Consider the following 20,850-nt stretch of genomic DNA (forward strand, 5'->3'; position numbering starts at 1 on the left):
TCCTCGTCGTTTATAAACTCTCTTCCATAATTTATGACATTGCTTAATAAGTTCCTAACTCATACACCTTATAGCTGCCACACACACTCTCTGCCTGTTCGGCTATGCCACGCCCACATTCTCTCACCTCTGCCCAGCCCAGACGCCTACAACCGTTTTGATTGTTTGCAACACGCTGTGCGTTTATCAGATAGCAATCTTTAATTAATATAATTAATATTAAATGCGGCTACGTTTGCAGCTCTCCCATCATTAGCCAGCGCTACGTGTATAATAGTCATAATGATAATAATAATAATCATAATGATAATGATAATAATAATGGAATAGCCACTTCCTAGCCTAATGCATTTTGATTAAATTCACCGTTTAGGTATCAAATTAATTTTAATTACGCCAACCAGAGAGCTGCGACCTGCTGCTGCTCCACAGATGGGGCGAAGATATGCCTCTAAACGCTCTCCCAGCGGAAACAACAAGTGCAACAACAGCAACAACAACAATCGCAGCAATCGCAGCAACAACCAAGCCACATCAGCAATATGAACAAGAACAAGAGGAACAGCAAAACGTGGCACAACTGAAGCATTTCGTGGCATCCACTCGGATTTGGCAATTGAGCGGAGCTGCACTTTTATGCAACACGGCCCGAGTCGTCTCTCGCTGTGTTTTACTCAATATTAATGAAGTCATTAAGACGACATCTTCGTTCGAGATCGCGCGTAATGCGAGCGAATTATTAACAACGCACGAAAACAAGCCCCAGAGTAGCTGCGCTCCACTTGCCTCCACTTGCCTCCCGGCGATGCAGAACAACAAAAATTAATATACGAGCAAACCAAAACCAAAACGAAGCCAACAAAAACAACAACAAGTGGAGAAACAACGAACATGAACAACAACAACAAGCACAGAGTCTTAATAAAAAGCAATAATAAGAAACACAGGGCAAAGCGGCTTTCATAAATTTGCATGTCGCTGCCGTCTCAGAGGGGGAGGGGCTGAAAGGCCGCTGCCGCCGCCGCCGGATCTGGGGGCGTGACAACAAGTCAATTCGGCTCAAAATGTGGCACAAGCAGGGGTTTCGTTTACTTCGTTTTCCTCATTTTTGGCAGCTCCAACCTGGCATACAACACGAACCTCAAATGCTCTAAGCAAAAGTATCTGACAGATACTAAAAAAAGAAAAGAAAAGTATCTGCAACTAGGAGCAAGCTTAGCTATGAATTGCTTTACATACATTTTTGTTTTAAATTGCTATATATTCTAACATATTTTTAGTTGCTATACATTAAATTCCTGCAAAGTTTGCCAAGAAAAATATTGTTAATTGCAGCTGCAGCAGCAGGAGCAGCAGCAGCAGGAGCAACACTCGGTCGTTGCTGCAACTTCCTCTAGCAAAATCAACATTACTTTGCTGTTAGGGTATTCAGAGAGTGTAGAAATAAAAGGGAAGCTGGCACATCCAAAGCAAACACCATGGCTGAATATTTTACTCTCCCTCAGTGTTGGCAATAAAATTGCAGCAACAGCGCAAAATTTTGAACGCATTAGAAGATTGATGCTGGCAGCTGTTTGCACAGCACCTCGGCCCTCTCACCAACACCCCTCTGCTGGTGGTCCGTCGTCCGTACTCGGTTACCATACCAAAGTGATTGCAATTTCGCCCGTGTTTACTTTGTGCAGATTTTCTTTTTATTGGCACAAAGCAAAAGTTTCTTAGCGACAAACAAAAAGCAAGCACGGAAAAAAGTGTTTTCCTTGAGTTCATTTTTATGTTTCTCTCTCTCTCTCTCTCTCTCTCTCAATATATATACTTTGATATGCTTTTCTTTTTCTCTTTTTTGGGAAACTTTCGAGGAAACTGGGTTAATAAGATCGCCGTCGTGGTGCTAGCCGGCGTATGGTCCTCGTGGCCAGTCCATTTGGAGCATTAATAAATAGCTGCTTTTAGTTGAAACTAAAAGCGTCTCATTTATTATGCATCAAAGATAAACCTAACTGAGATTAATGTCTCACTTCAGAATGGTCGACGGCAACGTTTGTTGACTCTTTGGGCGCTGCCGCTGCTGCTGCTGCTGTCGCTGCTGTTGGCGCCAGCCACGAAAACTCCACTAAGCAGCATCATCTAAGTAGCAATGGCTGAGTCACGCAGAGATCATCTTCCAATCAGAGCAATTATGTCGGCAGCTCGTAAAAAAAAACTCATTCGATAATTATATTATGCAGAGAGCTGAGACAAACTTGATTCTGTGGGGCAGAGGGCGGACGGCGGGGGGTGCAATGAGGCAGGATTACAGCAATTATGGACATGTATGTAGTACATGCTTGCAGCTTAAGTAAGTGCTTGCCACAAGTTGCTAGTTTAATTTGTTGCACTTCTTTGTTGGCCCTGTGCAGCAGCAACAGCAGCAGCAGCTGCTGTATTTGCAACACGCAACACGCCAAGCGAAAGTTGTTGAAATTCAGTTAACCTTGCTCGACTCTCCTTGTTGCCGTTTTTGTTGCTGTTGCTGTTGCTGTTGTTAGTTCTTTTTGCTAATTTGAATTAATTTTGTTGTCAACACGTAGTCATATGTGTATGTGAACTGTTGGCAAGCTATCTGGGCAGCACTTGTGCAGAGCAGGCTGAAAAGGAAATTGGCCAAGAAGCTGGCTATTAAAAGCTAACTGCAGCTCCATGCTAAACATGAGCTATGTGCTTGAATAGCGCTTTAGACTTATTTGAGACTGGCTTGGGAATATTAATGGCAAACATATTGCCAAGGCAATTACGACTTGTAGTTCTTAATGAAACCTGTTAGCTGGGCGGAGAGGCCCTTAGAGTTTGAATTCCTTGAGAGGAAGTTGGTTTAAATATTGGAAAGGAGTGTGACGCTGAGATGCCTGTATTTATATTGACATATTATATATTCTATTTCAATATATTATTATCAGACAACCACTAGTCTACTTCTCGCAAGAATGAAAGAAAGAAGCACAGCATAAATTCCCTAAAAGGAAACAGAGTACCTGCTTGTCTGAGAGCCTAATGGATCTTCTATAAGAGGTACACTCATATAAATACGACTTGAATGTTCCACAGGGAGAGCTTTACCAAATATGCTCTGGGCAATATCCGTATACTCCGACTTCTGCATCTCTGCACCAGCTCTCTGCAGCAAATCTCTTCTGTAGATGTCTATTCTATATTTCTATACACAAATCATGCTCCTCTTTATACTCCTCCCAAGCTTTAGACGATACTTAGAACATATCAACTCGTTCCTCTCCTCCATTGCCTTAGCTCCAGCTGAATTCAGTGCATCTTCTTCTTGAATAATAAGCCCGGTAATATAAATTTATTACCCGACCACACTAAACAAACTTCTCTCATCAAAGACAAACTGCCTTTCAAGTACACCGACATCTCACTCTCTCTCTCTCCCTCTCTCTCACACACACTCTCTCCAAGTGTTCTTTATTTATTTGATATTCAGCCATTGCCATTGCTATATACAGCATCTGCCTGGTATTAAACTCATAAAATGCAATGCTTAATAGCGATAAACACATCAACATGCAACATGCAACACTCGACTCAAAGCGACTTGCAACATGCAACTTGTCACATGCGTGTGACGACATCAAGGCGAAAAAAAAACAAAAACAAACAAAATTAAAATCGCGACATTTTATTGAGTTGTCAGCTGCATGAAGCACATGCAAATGTGATTTATACATATGTATGTATGCTATATAGAAATACAGTCATCGCTGCCACGCCCACATCCACCTCCGCCCTCTACACATGGCCATTAAGCTGCTAGACTGTTGAAGTACACACCCCAAAAAGAAGGCAGACTTGACTGCGAGGAGAGCTGCAAGACTCATTCCCCGTCCCCTCCCTCCCCCCACCCATGCTGCCATAGCACTGCAGCTAAAGGATGAGGTGCTGACTTTTAACGCCCCACAGTGCAGCATCCCGCCTGCTCGTCTGCCCGGCTACCCGCTCCGCCTCCACATACGAACGATTCTATGCCAGAAGTCAAAGGCAATTTATATCGGGTTTTATATGCATGTGTTTTAATTCGTGCCGTTGTTCGAGAAATTTGCAAATATTTATGTTAAACACTTTGTAGGCGTGCGTTTGTGTGCCTTCGCCAGTGGGCGTGGCTGGCCAAAACGGCTGGCGATATATATAGATTATTTGCACGCCCACCAAAATGGAGGCTGGCAAGCAGATTTAGCTTAATAAATTTCGCTCAGTGTACGAAGCCCTTTTCTAAGAGTGTATCGCAGCGTGTTTTGCATAATTTGGCAGAAATTAAAAACGAGGGTAATATTCACACAATATATATACATAGGTATGGATGTGTACATGCATATGGGACTCTATACTCTTAGGTATGCACAATGCATTGGCAAACAAAGGAAGGGCGTTGAAATTGACACCTCGAGTGTAAAAAACAAATAAAAGCAGCAAAAATAAAATTTTAAACCCTTTTTTTCCTTTTTGCTCCGACAAGCGTCGAACGAAGGAGCATATTAAAACTGGGTCTTGCCTGCTGCGAAATATCAACTCACGCTAGAGATGGCAGCGTGAGCTAAGGCAATTGATTACAAAGATAAAACAATAATCAGACCCAATTGGCTGATATATAAAAGGTCGATAGTTAAATAGTTGGAGAAATCTTAAGAGCAAATTTCTCTATATTCATATATTTATAATTACTTCCTAATAGACTCTCAATTGTCGATTGCTTTAGAGATGGAAGCGTGAGTTGCACGAAATATTTATATAATGGAGCACTGAAAAGAACTTGAATGGTTTCAAGGGCACATAAAAAAGAAGTTTAAGTATAGGTGAAGAGCGCTTTAAAGATAATCGGGTAAACTATGAGCTGAAACATTTAGAGATGAAAGCGTGAGCGACTGAGTCATATATGAAAGAATATAAATAAAGGTCGTCCTAATACATAGCTTGAAACCATTTTTAGAACTATTTAAGTTTCAATTGCTGCTGTTCCATATTCACTAAGTCTCACCTCTTACAAAGTGAACTAGATATTCTTTGAATAGCTTCAACTATAACTAGATCAGCAACAGCTACCCAAATGGAATACTATTCTTCTTCTACCTATCTATCTCTCCCTCTCTCTTCGGCATTAAATTAAATTGTTATTCTTCAAACTTTATCTACAGCTAGTTTTTTTTTTTGTATCTCCCATCTCTAACGCATGCTTCCTTGCTGTGGCAGGGTCTGACGAACGAGGCGCGTCTGTTGCCGACACACTTTGGCAATTCGTTTAATTATTATATTATAACGACTAACACACACACACACTCGCACACACACATGCACAGCTGCATAATAATAAAGAGGAAAGCGTATATAAAACGCTGCCAGGAAACTTGTGTAATTCATATCGCATAAAGCAGCAAGACGCAGGGCGACGCACGACAGCCGCAGGCAACTGAAAAGACATGACACACACTCACACGCACACACTCACACACACATACTGACGCACTCGCCGCTTGGCATTTACATGGCCCATACGGCTGCCTCGCAATTGGCTTTGACAATCGAATCCAAATTCGCATCTGAGTCCGCCTCATCGTCCGTTCGCTGTCCTCTGCTGGAGCGTATCAATTGCACTCAGAGCTTATATATATGTATATATATACATACATATATATAATTTTCCTTTTTTTTTTTGGGTGCCAAAACCGCAAAATTACATTGAGAGTGGAGAGGCGAGAGTCGGCGCTGCTGCCGCTGGCTGTGCCCCAATACCAATCTCGACTTATCGCCGGTTGGCCATGTTAATTTTTAACCTCAGGCTTCGCCAAATCGAAAGCTGATCGTATAAAATTACAACTGACAGCGGACGCTGAGAACCGCAAAAGGTGACACTCGATGGGTGCCGCCTCTCTCAACTAAAAATTGTTGTTGCTGTTATTGCTGTTGTTGTCGTTGTTCGTTGTTCTTGTTGTTGTTGTCGTTATATGTGCATATAGATTACATACGTCGATATTGAAAACGTGTACGATAGTTACAAGCAAATATCGACTTGTTGCGGGTGCGGAAAGCAAAAGTGACTAGAGTTATTTATTAGTTAAGCGTGTGCAGCAGGTCCTTTCTATGTGATTCTCATAGGTTTGAAGTGGAATTGTGGTACGTTTAAAGAGCTTTCATAACAGTTCCTTTGCATTTGGAATCGAGGTAAGCTTCAAGAGCTTTCAGATCCTCTCTATGTGATTCTCGTTATTACAAAATTTGAAGAGTCTTCAAATACCAGGTCCTTCCTATGTGATTCTCACAGTTTATATGAAAAATTGAGATTATAATTATATATTAATTAATTCTTTATATGGAAATACATTTGAGTAGATTTCATATAGAAGGTTGTTTCATTATCATCATATATTTATGCTCCGACAGATTCAAGATCAATGCTCTTCTATGCAATTCTCATGAATTTACATAGAATCTTCAGCTAAATGCTAATTAAATATCTTCAATAACTTATGTACATAACTACTACTACTATTACAACTACTAACATAGTCACACTCTGCTAATTAGCTTCATTTGCTGCTGTCTACCTGCGGCTATCATGGCTATCAAAATCGACAATTTAAACATGGCCTAGGTGTTGCTGGCCAACAGCTGCTAACTGATGTTAGTCAACGCCTGGGAATTGGCCAATTGGCCAATGAGCAATGGTTGCGTGGGAGTGTGAATCGGATTTTTGATTTCAATTTGAAATTTCACTCCACGCATTTGGCTTTTGGCGCGCTGACGACATCGCCAAAAGGGTTAACAAGTTTCTTCTCATATTCGACACGGCCAAAAGGCAAACGACGTCCCGCCAGCTCGATTCGCAACGCTCTAATAGCCACATTTATTTGTCATTAAAAGTTGTGCGTAATAAAAATAGTTTTCGTTACCATAAATATGGCCATTCGAATGGACTCGGCTCTAATAAACACAAAATGTGACACAATCAAGCTAAGCAGCGAGCGCGACCCATTTGATGATAACAGTGGGAGACTAAGAGGCTAAAAAGAGCTAGAAAAAGTTACAAAAAAAAAAAACCTAAGCCCCCAACGAGATTGGCCACAAACCGGTTGAAGCTTAGTCTTAGCCATAACTGGGCGTGTTTAGCATTCGAGAGCTGCGGCACGACAAGCCCGAGTCGGCCTTAATAAGCATAAATAGAAAATTTAATTAACAAATCAAATGCAATTTGATAAATGAGCGAATGCGACTGGGAATGCAAAAAACCCAAAAAGGGAATGCAAATGCCGCCGGATCCTTGCAGCATTAGTCGACAGCCAACAGACATTGGCTTTGGCTTATTTACTAAATAAGAGTCACTTTGACTAATGAATCAATTTGCCAGGCCGCCAAGTAAATGATGAAGATGTGTGTAGCTGTGCGGATGCAGCCCTACACAGCCTAGGCAGCCCATCGAGCCGAGTCGAGGCGAGTCGAGTTGAGTTGAGTCGAGTTGGTCGCGGCTGAGTTGAGTTGATTAGGGCGGCCCCCATTAATGACAAGCGCACAGGATATGGATACACAGTCGACACAGTCCAGACAAGTTCACATGATGACGTCGATTCCGAATACCCTAAGCCTGCCCTGCCCCGCTCTACACCCGCTGCAGTAACGGCGGCGATGACGTCTCTGTTTATCTGTTTGCTGTTTGTTTGTCTGACTTTTAGATTCTGTGAGTCGCTCTCCCGCTCTCTCACCCTCTTTGTCTCACTCGCTCTTGTATTTTAACTTTTTTATATTCTCTGTTTCGGGACGCTCGTCAATTAATTGCAGCAAAAACAACAAACTGAAATGAAATCAACAGCAACGGCAACGGCAACAGCCACAGCAGCAGCAGCGGCAACTGCTATACAAAAGCAGCTTGAGCTAAAGTTGAAATACCGTTTAATGCCCATTGGACACGCCCACTTTTCCCACACTTCTCACACACATACACACACAGAGAGGGAGGCGCTATGTGGCATCGTCGCAAGCTGAGGCTGAGTTGCAGCCAGCGCTTAAAAATGCGTCCAAGAGTCAACTTTGACTACAGCACACACACACACACACACACAACAAACATTGCATACATATGCTTGTGTGTGCATGCGTGTGTGTGTTCGTAATTGCAGTTTTAGCTTTTTATACCCTATGCAAAAAGAAAGGGATTAACGCGTTGCGTTCTGTTTTGTTTATGACTTCTTTGACTATAAAAGAGGCTCAACAAAGAGTTGAAGTGGGGTGAGGGTAAACGTTAAGATCTACTACTATACATGCATATACAAAGTTATATTATGTAATATATTATATATAAGAATAATTAGTATACTATATATTTTACATTTGTGTTTATGAAGACGTGATAATGCTAAAATTAATAATAATATTTATTTGGGTTTAACTCAGTTATCAATAAGGTCAATATGATTGACTATGAGAATAGTGAATAGAGTATAATTAGGGTTGCCATATAATCACGACTTAATTTAATATATTTATTGCGGAATGAATTTTGAAACTCAGCCAGAAGTGGAATAAATAAAATTAGTTAATAAAAAAAAAGGTCAGCTTGTGGTAAAAAAAAAACAAACAAAAAAAAAAAAAAATATTTTTTAAAAACACGATATAAGATATATTATTTATAAAACAAAAAAATATTACGCATAAAATGTTCATTACATTACATACAATATTTTAATGATAAAATGTGATTAAATGAACTTTCGTAGAACCTCTATGCCTCTGCCCCTTTTCTTTACTCTCTTACTGCTGTACGGCCCATTGTAGAGTATTTAATCGCGCATTTAGCTCAACTCTAAACTTTCTTAGTTGTTAGCTTTTGCATTTTGTTTGCGCTGTGTCTGCATCTCGAGTTGATTGCAGCAGCTGTCGCCCACGCCTCGCAGCCAAAGCGAAGCCGGCTCGCTTGCTCACCTGCGCTCCCTCTCCTACTCCCTCTCTCTCTCTCTCTCTCTCTCTCTGTCTCTTTTATTTGACTTTTGTCAGCTCTCTACTGACAATTTGTGCATCTTGTGCTCTGATTAATAAATTACAACTTTTTTTATTGTTTTATTTTAATTGCATCAATTTGCAGTTGGAAAATTTTCGCTGATTCAGTGCAAAGCGCTAAAAAAAAAAGATGAAAAGAAAATTCCCTGTTTTTCACTTGGCCGCATTTCCATTTCGTGTTGGCAATGACATTTTTGTAACATTGATTTTTAAGTATTTTATGAAAAGTGATTTCGACTGCTGAGTCATGAGATTTGCTGCTTCTTCTTCTTCCCCTTCTGGCTTGGCAAACTTGGCTGGCAGCACGTGCTGCTCGCTGCTGATTGCTCCTATTCTATCTATTCCGGAGAAGCATCTAATAAACAAGTTTGCAGCATGAGGCATGCGGCTGCCAGGCTGCCAGGCTGCCACATGGGGCAGCGACTCTGGCGCAGACGCGTGCGGCATTTTTCAGCTGCCTGGCTAATCGCTTGCGTAATCTTAAACGCGTCGTGGCAATTGAAATGGATTGTGCGCTGCGGCTAAGCTCAACTACCTGGTGGAGCTGCCACAGATGCAGCTGCAACTGCAACTGCAACTGCAACTGCCGCCGCTGCTAAGTGGTCGTTGCGAGCCTGTTTTATTTTGGGGGCAGCTGTCGATGGCCATGAGCTGATGATGCTGACCCACAATCGATGCTCAAATTTCATTGCATTTTTGCGCGTTGGCTGAATAATTTTTTTAGTTTTTTTTTTTTTTCTTTAGTTTTTCAATTAAATTTCATGCCATGCCAATGTGTCTGGCTGGGAAGCTGCAGCGCCAAGAATAGCTGAACAGCTAATTGCGGCAAGTAGGCAGCGGCAGCAAACAAAAATAAAGACACAGCGCGGATTAAGGAAGAGGAAGAGACAGAGAAGAGGAGCGGAGCGAGGGGGCACTGGCAGCCTGTGCGCCGTGGGTCATCATAAAAACATTATGGCTAGGCCTGCAAAAAGCAAACAAGAGCTGCAACTGGTGGAATTTTTCAAAGGAATTGCAGCCACTCACAGAAAGGGGGCGCAGCATTGGGGGGACAGAGGGACAGAGGCAGTGGCAGTGGCAGGGCGCAGCTGCAGATGCCACAAAGCAAAACGTCGCCTGGTTATGTGCGTGTGTTTGTCACTGCGGTTTGACAGGCAACATGCGAGAATTTGATGAGCATGGCAAAGGGGCTCCGTTCCAGCTACCTCTCTCTCTCGCTCTCTCTCTGTCTCTGCATCGCTTACACTGCTTGATGAATGCGCGCCGCTCGTGTGCAGTCTTTTGGGTGGGTGTGTATGGGGCTTTGGGGGCCACAGACAACTATGTTGTGCACACACTCAACACACACATCTGTATTGATATACTATGTATGCTTATGCAGGTATGGAAAGGTCATGTTGTCTGCCTATTGTTGGCGTCACGCCGTCGGCGTTTGTCGCTGGCGTGCGAACACGTTTCGCTCACAGATTGGAGCGCACAGGTGTCTTTGGGGGCTTGGAGCGCTTGACTCCAGGGGCTGCGATCAATGGGCAATGGGCAGTGGCCAAGCCACGAACAGCTCTGCGATTGGCCTTTTTATTCATTTCTGCCGTTGCTGTTGCTGTCGCCTGTCATTCTTTTCACTTGTTTTATTTTGTTTTGAGAGACCTAAAACTTATTTCATTTATTGGCATGCTTATTGTTTATTATTATTATTTATTGTTGATATTGTTTGCAGTAAAGCACGAATAAAGTGACAGCTTCTTAGATAATTGTGAATGTTCAGAGTTGGCGGCTAACAAAAGCTGCTTGATATGAAAAGGCAGTCGGCGCACTAATTAGCAAAATGACAATGCTTATTGCTATGGAACTTGTGTAAGGTGTTGCTAGCTCAAATATCGAATGATGGATGTGGGTAGAGATAAATAATAATAAATTATTACAAATATAACAGTATATATTTGATCAAATATAATTCAATTTACTGTACAAAATACTCCTTGTTTGTAGTTACTCTACATATATGTTGACTTTAAGTCTTCAGAACTTAAGTAAGTAAATGTCAAAATCAAATCACATCATTCCGAGCTCGTATGTAATCCAAATAACTCATTCCTAATCTGGTAACTTAATATATTAATTACACTGCTGAATCAACATCGAATGACTAACTGTTTGGAATATCTAAGTACTCCAAGTGTCTTCTAAGTACTTCTCATAATGACGCCGTATTCAATTACACTCCGAATGTGAATAAGCTTACGAAAGAAATCTTAAATTTACTCATATGCGTTGACTCTTATGGCTTGATTTACCTATTGAAACCGTTTTCATACTAAGCTCTTAGACCTAGTCCGTTCTAGCTGCCTAGTCTGTTCTAGCTTTCTCCTCTAGGCTAAACCAGTCCGAATACTATCTCTGCCTTCTGCGAGCTTTCTCTTAATTCATGTCGTCTTGCTAATACCTTCAACTGTCATAGCTTCGCACTCATCTAGCGATGATTTGCTTTCGATGGCACTATTCAGTGATGCACCTTGATGTGTCAGCACTCGAGACGACTGTTTGTATTCGATAGTCTAACAACCCAATGGGGACTATGAGGCAAAAACCAATTTTTGCCAAGACACTCGAGTCGGCAGCAACAAATTATGTGAGATGTGTAACAGATGCGACGTGACTTTGATGTAGATGCTACCAAATGTGGAACAGCTGTCAAAAATGCCAGCCAACAAGCAATAAAAACAATAACAACAACAACAACAACAACAGCAACAACAAAGCAAAGCTCAGCCAGACGAATTGGTAGCTTGTAATGCAATTTTAATAGCAACCGAGACGACAACATTTTATGCCAAATTTTGTGGCCCTGACCTTGTTTAATATTGTTTTTGACGTATTCATAATTTTCTTGCGTGCGTATTTCGCATCCATAATTAAAATGTTTGCTGCAAGTCGCACTTTTAATGGCCAGATATAAAGGTTTTTTTGTTGTTCAAGCTAAATGCTGATATGCTGACCACCCGGCGGGGGGCAACTGCTAACCAGCTGGCTGGCTGGCTGCCTGGCTGACTGAATGACTGTCTGGCACCGTGGGCAGCATTTAAGCCTTTGTTAATTATCGCAATAATGCAACATGTGGCATGTCTGAGTGACGTCTCCCCTCCTCTCTCTGTCACCCTCTCTCCTGCTGTTTCTTTCTGCAACAGCTTGGCCGCCTGGCCTTTGATGTGCCGCCAGCCTTAACTTTGACCTTAGCCTTAACTGACTGATAACTATGACAAAACATGATGCCTGTGATGGATTATGGCTCGTTAAGCTCATCAATGCTATGCAACTAATGATATATGAGACGAGCTATCAAATACGACAATATTTAATTACGACATTTACTGATTGGAAAATAAATAGAATCAATAAAAGCTTTAATAAACACAGAAGCTATTAACTGAACAAAACAAAAGTATTAAAAGTTAAGAGCACAATTAAGCGGAGAATAAAGAAAAATATTGTACTGGAAGCTCAACTGTAATTAAAATGATTTTATTTGTAATTAAAATGACAAATAAAAATATAAATACAACCAAAATAAGAGAATTATATTGAAGTAATATTTGATTTAAAATATATGTATATTTAAATTTCAATAATTAACAAATTATTGTCATATATATTTGATTTTAATAATTATATTTTATTTATTTTACATATTTTTTAATTTTTGTTTAGTTACTCTGCCAAAAACTAAAATATTTATTAAATGCTTTGAAATATAGAAAATAGAGGTTTATAATTGACGAAAGCTTGACTGAAAGCTGTTTGATATAAGAGTTAAGCTGCTTGCTATGAAACAGAGCTAATTTTTCATGCAGCATGAATTCAAAAACTTAAGTGAAATGATCAAACAAATAAAAGCCATACACAAGCTGCTTGCTATATATCATCTTCTCTTTGATGTGACGTAAGCAACAACAACCTTTGACCTAAGCATCCTCTTGCATTTGCTGCTGCTGCGGCTGCTGCTTGTCTAATTGAATTGCATTGCGGCAAAAACAACAGCAGCAACCAACAACAACAACAACACAGCAACAACAACATAAGCAGCAGCAACAAGAAAGAAATATGAAATCTTCTAATTGGCAGCGCCGCTCGCCGTCAATGTTGGCACGTTGTTTGGCATGCAGACGCAGCAGCAGAGCAGCAGCAGCGCAGCCGAGGCTCAGCTGAGATCAGCAGCAGCAGCAGCAGCCGCAGCGGCAGCGGCCTCAACATGCATTTCCTTTTTGGGCTCTCAGGCAAGCGACGCATAGAAATTTTCTTTATAAATCAGTTAATGTTGTTGTTGTTGCTGTTGTATGTTGTATGTTGTTGCTCTGGCTGTTGTTGGTTGTTGTTCAAGCAACAAGCAAAAGTACAAAGCAAGTTGTTAAAATTCCTGTTTAAAGTTTTGTACGCACATGCAACAGCAACGCAGCCCTCCCCCTGCAGCCGCCTGCAACAACTTCAAAGGAAGCTGCTGCTGCTGCTGCTGCTGCCTGCTGCATGTTTGCATTAAAGACGCATTTTGTTTGCCCAGATCCAAGAGACGCAGACGCAGACGCAGACGCAGACGAAGACGCGAACGCCATCCGCAGCGTGTTAGAATACACAACATGCCGTCTACAAACAGTTGGGGCCACTCATAATCAGGTTTTAGCCAGAGCTCAGCTTCTAGCTTGAGAGCCAGAGCCAGAGCTGGAGCCAGAGTCGGAGCTGGAGCTGGAGCCTCAGCCTGGACGTTGGGCTGAAAAAGGGAGTAAGTTGCTCTGGCTTTGGCGTTGGCGTTCGCCTATTGACTTGGCTGCACATGACTGCACAAAAGAGCAGCAGCCGCAGCAGTTGCTGCTCAGGTGGGCCAAGGCTAGGGCGGCCGCTCGACGCTAGCTAAACAATTATGGCAACGGCCTCGCATTGGCCAAGCAACAACAAGAGCAACAACAACAACAACAACAACAACAACAACAACAACAACCACAGAGATGATAATGATGAGCACGTTGCCAACGGCCTCAGCTGCTGCATGCTGCATGCCCCATGCCACATCCTTCGCTCGTCCATCTAACTAGCAGCTCCTATCTATGCATCTATAGTTATTTGTATTATTATTTTGCGTTGTTTTTGCTGCGTGTCTTTTGTGGCTCTTGTTGTTGCTCTTGCTGTTGCTGCTGTTGTTGTTGTTGTTGGTGGAGTCTTCGTCTTTGGCTCAGTTTCAGTGCAACTTTTGATGCATTCGCATGTGTGTTGTCCTGCCTCGTCCACCACCTCCCTCACGCCCTTGCCCGCTGCTATTGTTGCCTTTCGGTTTTATTTATAGTTAAAGCTGCTTTAATGCTCGCCGGATCTGTATGCCTCTACCCCTTCTCTCTCCGCCTCTCTCTCTCTATCTCTCTTTTTCTCGCTCGTCCCTGTCTTGGCTCGGCTGAGCTGTTCGGGTCGCCTGATGAGGCTCGCAAGCTTAAAATCATCATAAATGCATGGTTACACAAACACGGCTGCAGACAGCCAGCCAGACGTTGCTAGCGAGGGGCGTACGAGCAGTTATAGAACGCTTAATCAACTGCACAGCCTAAGCTGCAAATAACTACAGTTGCCTACTTCCAATTTCCACTCTAGGTGCAGTGCGACGTTGCAAGCGAGTGGTGTACGTAAAGTTCTAGCAATTATAGGTTCTATTTCAGCCTAGTCAGCAAAGTTTTCTTTCCGCCCGTTTCAGCACTTCCCATACATTCCAGAGTTTAGCATTCACTCACACTGCCAGCCCTCCCTCTCTCTTTCCTTCTCCTTCTTTTGCCATTCACTCAGAGCGTACATAGAACATATGTGTGACAGCTCTTATAATGCACCACTCTTATATTATATGCTATTCTTATATTATACCCTTATATTTCCTTCCATAGACAACTACAGCTTGCAATGATATTTCTTATCTATTATTTAACTATATTTTTATCAATTTTGCCAACCGTTGGAGCTACCCACGCTCGGTGCAATACATGCAAGTTAATGTTCTGGATGAGTGGGGCTGCATTTTAGTTTTTATTTTCGTCATTTTCAAGTTTTTTTTTTTTTTTTTTTTTCTTCCACTTTTTGCTCTGCTGCTGCTGCTGCTGCATTTCTTTGCGTTGCGGTTTTCACGTGTTGCCGTTTGCCGTTTCTGCAAGCTTTCCACTCACAGTTTGTTTGTTTGTTTTTGTTGTGACTGCCATGAATAAGCAGCATAAAGCGAAAACAAAAACAAAAGCCAAACAGCAAAGCAACAACAAAATGCAGAGCCGCCGCCAACTGACCCGACCCGACGCGTCGGCAAGCGCTGCCCACGCCGACGCAACGTCAGCTTCAGCGTCAGCGTCGCAGCTAGCGTTTGGCGTGCTAATAACTCAGCATTTGTTTTAATATTTGTTGTTTTGTTTTGTTTTTGCTGTTGATTTGTTGCTTTGCTGAATGACTTTTTTATGCTGCGCTTGTTTGTGTATGTGTGTGTGTGTGTGTTTGCCAATTTTTTTTGTGTTTCGTGTGTTTTATTTGGTGTTCTCTTTGTTTTTAGCAAGTTTGTTATTTATTCTATACACAGTTTTTGCCCTTGCTGCCGGTTTTAGTTTTTGGTAAATTATTTTCTGGTAGCCGCATAAATACCCACACAATTTATCAACTGGGCTTAGAAGATATCTTAACTTCTTTTTGTCTCTCTCCGTATCCCTCTCTCTCTCTCTCCCTCTCTATCCCGCTCATATTACGTTGGGCTTTGTTGTCGCAGCTCGTTTATCAGGCTTGAGAACATATTGAACATCATCACTTAATAATATTGACACTTTGTTGCCTCGTTTTAGATGACGATTTAGATTCAGATATATGTGTATGTGTATTTGTTGTATATTTCTTTGTCTGCTCCATTTACATTTACCCGCAGCGCCCAGCGCCCAGCTCCCAGCGCCTACGATTACGATCCCAAAATAAGAGAAGAATAAAAAAAAAACGAGCCACGCACACAATCAGCAAATTAAGTGATTATGTTAACCGGTTGTTGTTGTCTTTGTTGCTTTATATGAAAGGCTGCCAGGCAGCCAGCCAGCCAGCCAGTGAGCCAGTGATCCAGCCGGGCCCAAAAGCAGAAATTTACATGAAAATTAACTTGTTATGTGCCAAGCAACAACAACAATAACAACAACAACAACAGCAGCAGCAACAATAACAACCAGAGCAGCAACAGGCAGCGACAATTTGAACAACACAAACTGTAACCGAAGAAACCCAGGCAAACCAAACAACCGAAGCCAAAGCCGACTCCAGTTGGGTTCCAGTTGGACTCCAATTGGCTAGCTGCTAAGTTGTCTTCAGTTCATTCTTTCATTTCTAAAAGCCGGCAATAATTTGGTATAATTTCAAAATTAGAGCTCATCAACCATACCTCTCTCCCTCCCACTCATTCTCTCTCTCTCTCTCGCTCTTTGTCTCTTTTGAGCCCTTGGCCATGCTCGGCTGCCTGTTGCTTGAGCCATAACTAAATATCGTATCATATGATACATATACATATGCACATAAAGTTTATATCCAACACTCATATGTCGCAGCGTTCCCCGTTTTAGATTAGATAAAAAGCGAGCAATTTGCATAGTTTCTGATTGGACTGTGGGAAACACAAACATTTCTCTCCCAGCGACAGCACAAAGCAACGGCAAATTGTGTTTTAGTTTAGCCACAAACTAAAACGTGCTCGAATCAAACCAAACCAAACTAACTACCAAAACTTTTCTTTCAGCACAAATTTTTTTTTTTTTTTTGCTTTGCCTTTTCCGCACAAAAAATAAAACTTTTGCTAAATTTTTCTGATGCTTTGCTCTGATTATGAACATTTTGTCACGCAGTCTCTAACAGCGGGATGGTGATTTCTATGGGATCATGAATACCATGTATATATAACTGACTATCCTATAGATCATATCTGTTTCAGCTCAAGTCATGTTGATGTCTGACTTAACTGATTGCCTTTGTCTTGATGGATTATTATTTAAGGTATTTTACCTATATAAGTTGGCCGCTCTATATCTTAGATAGTTTATTAACATATTCACAGCATACGAATCTGGCTAATATATCATAAAGTTGTCAGGCGCAAAGGGAAACAGAAGTAGAATTGAAACATCTTTTAAACTAACGTAAAACTTTAAAGATTAAAGAGGATAAGTAATAATTATTTATATAGATCATATACATATACAATTTATTTTTTTTTTAATAATTATATACATTTATAATATATACATACATACATCATAATATTATATTATGCCTGTCAAATTATTATATGATTTTCATTCTCTCAGACTTGGAACTATTATAGAGTTTAATTTAATACACATATGAAAAATCAAATCAAAAAACATATTAGCAATATCTTTCTTTTCTCTCTCTCTCTCTCTCTCTCTCTCAATCTTACTCTTTCTCTTTCTGTCTCCGTCTCTCAATTTCCCTCTCTCTCACTCTCTGTCAACACGACGTGCCTTGCACTTGTTCAATTTGAAAAGAATTACATAAAGCCACAAAAGTAAAAGAGACCAGCCCAAGGTCAGCAATTGCAGCTACTAACTAGATAAGACAAGTTCTTGAAGAACCCAACTAAAATGGGTAAAAAACTGTATGTCTAGCAATCGCCCTTTGTGAGCTATGCACGAACTTTGAGCCGTGTCTATGTATTATTTCGTATTTTTTTGCTTTAAGCTGCTTGCGACTTCCGTCTGACAAATTTTTAGATTTTCAAAATGTTATTTGCAACACGTACGCGCCGAGCCCAATCAAAGATGGGTCTCTGTTGCTCTGTGGCTGCCGCAGCTGGCAAGAGGGGGGAAGGTAGAGGAGCAGCTGTGGCTGAGGCTGCGGCTGCTGTTTGACTCGTTTAATTCAAATTAGCTCGCTTTATAAACGAAGCCGTTGATGTCTCTGTCGATGAGCTGACACAGAATTATATATATATATATGTATATAGGCTTGATATATGCATAGACATACAGCTCTGACTATATATATTTGTATCTATATATGCATATAGAATTGCCTCTTGATTCGGTTTTTTCTTCGGCTGCTTTGGTGTCTCCAGCTCTGGCTAATTTATGGCCACAGCGCCATTATAATTCTCACTCTAGCTAACTCGCTCTGGCCTACACTATATATATATATCTCTCTCCCTCTCTTTTTCTGTGTCTTTCTAGCCGTCTAATGTTTATTCAAATCTGCTTTGCCTTTTGCAAAAATCTTGAACTGGAGTGAAAAGTCTGCGACAGTTTTGTCTGCCACGTCTAGACGCAGGAAGCCTTCGCAAGCTGCACTTGAACTTGAGACACCCCTACTTTTAATCTGTTTCTCTTGTTGTGTTCTTTTTTTCCGCCTGTCATTAGGGGCACTCCCCTCCCCCGCTCGCTGGGAACGACATGTGAGCGTTTGAACAAAACATTCATGAATGGGGGCTGCCCTGTGAGGCGCATTGATAAGCAGCCGAGTATCGTTGTCGCCTTGTTAGGCACTTGAAGCTGGGAGGTAGAGGGGCAGAGAGGCAGAGAAAGAGAGAGACAATCACACACACACTCACACACACTCGGGCAGCCAGACACCTTTTGTTTAGCCGTAGATCTTGATGTCTGCCGGCTCATTGGGGTTGTTTAGTGGTTGCTGCAGCACAGCGACTGTTGCTGCCACAGAGCCGCAGCAACGGCTGCTCCCGCGCTCCCTGCGCAACTATTGTCAGGCTTTTAATTAAAGATTTCTATTGGCATTTGTTAACCAAGCATTTGCTGCTGAGCTAGCTCATTTAAATGCATATATATATAAATATATATATCTGTATACATATATATCCATTAGAAGAGCTTAGCTCTTCTCTCGCAGTTAATTGAAACTTTTGGCTTGTCGCACGCTGCGTATACTTAATACGCTTGCAGTTGGCCAACAGTTGATTCTTGAGTGGTTCAGCTTTGGTTAAGCTTTGTGCAACATTTGGCTTAGGGCTAAGTGGCACGTGTCCATGGCCACATTACACTATCTGTGGCCCACAGCTTCTCGAGTTACTTTTGCCGCTGCTGCTGCTGCTGTGGCTTGGTTATTATTGTAACAAGGCCAAAAAGCCAATCTAATTGTGATATGTGGCCAAGTTGACGATGTTTTATCATTGCATTAAACGTGTAAACGTGTAACAGCTGCTCGCAGCTGTGCCAAGACTTTTACTAAATAATATTCTGCAAATTCAATTAACATCAATTAGGGAGACAGAGAGAGCTAGCTACAAGTTCTAATTGGCATAAAGTCAACTGTAAATGAGCTGGAATATTATGGCTTCCAGCAATGGCAACAGTTAAATGATTCTAATTTGAATTTCACTCGAGCATTTTCCATTTGAATTTGCTCTTGATAACACTTAAGGCATGCGTGCTTAAAGTTGTTTCAATTCAATATTTATGCAATGTATTAATAAGTATTTATAAGATTTCTGATAGTAATTAAGCTTAATTAAATGTGCGTTTTAATTTAAAAGCATTTACTAAAATACAGGCCAAATTAAATTATAAATAAATATGGCTTATGCTATTCAAACAAATTTTGTATATGTGTGTAGTGACAAAATTTAGTATTTATCAAAATTATTAATAATACAAATAATAATAAAAAAAGAAAAAGAAAAATTATAGAAATTCTACTGTATATGTTGCGTTCATAAAAATATCAAAAAATATTAAATAAAAAAATAAAAAAATAAATAAATAAAATAAATAAATAAAAAAAATAAATAAAAAAACATAAATTAATAAAAATAAACCACAATCAATGTGTTAACAGAATTGTTGCAAAAATTAGTATTTAATTACTATACATATTAATTTTTTGTATTATACAAGTTTTCAAGTTATATAATATAAAATAAATATTCTATTATCATTTTTTTAATTTTTTTTATTATATTATTATTATTTTACTATACAAACTATTATGATTATTGTTGTTAAGCCTAGATAATCAAACCTTTGCCTACGACAACAGTTAAAACATTACACAAAGCCGGATCTTATTTATTAAGTTGTCTAAGAGAGCTACCTGGAGAACTCATCTACCAAGATAAGGCTAGTTATATATACAGCCATATATGTATATATATATACTATTATTTCAATTGTTGATTCCAAGACAATAGTCAAATTGTATAGAAATAAATCTATTTTTGTATTTTTGTCACACGATATCTGTATGTATATTGCAAATAAATTCTATTGACAAAAAAAGAATAAATATCATTTTTATACGAATTGTCATTGTCTGCCAGACATTTCAGGCATTTCAAACCAATCAAGCAAACAACTATCATATCATAGCTACATACACATATTAAATTACATTCTTCATTCAAACTTACTTTCTCAACAAAGAACGAAAGAAGTTTAGAAGAGTTCACGTTGAAACATTCAACAGCTGACGGTGCAAACCTTTGACTCACCTGAAATGTCATAGAAAGTCAAAGTTTTGCACTGCCAAAAGAAACAACAAATTACAAAAAACACAATAACAAACAACAGTGAGAGGCCACGCCCTTGCAGAGTGGGCTAAATGTTTTGTCACATTATAATAGTTGTTGCTCCAGTTGAAGTACATGAATATATAATGTTTATATTTAAGCCAACATTAAGTAGCTTGTAAAGTAAACAGACACACTAACACACATTGTTTCAATGCCATGCGTGTGTGTGTGTGTGTGAGTATGTTTGTGATGCTTGTAAAATGCCAGTTGAATTGTCAATTTATACAAAATGCAAACAAACATAAACA

At 40.4% G+C, this 20,850-nt stretch overlaps 1 protein-coding gene across 4 annotated transcripts in view; it reads right to left on the minus strand.

Moving 5' to 3' along the window:
* LOC6582232 overlaps positions 1–20,850 on the minus strand; it is a 78,851-nt gene that overhangs the window by 48,183 nt on the left and 9,818 nt on the right. The gene's annotated exons all lie outside the window — the stretch shown is intronic.

Source organism: Drosophila mojavensis, unplaced genomic scaffold, assembly GCF_018153725.1.
Source record: "Drosophila mojavensis isolate 15081-1352.22 unplaced genomic scaffold, ASM1815372v1 contig_74, whole genome shotgun sequence".
Lineage (NCBI taxonomy): Eukaryota > Metazoa > Arthropoda > Insecta > Diptera > Drosophilidae > Drosophila > Drosophila mojavensis.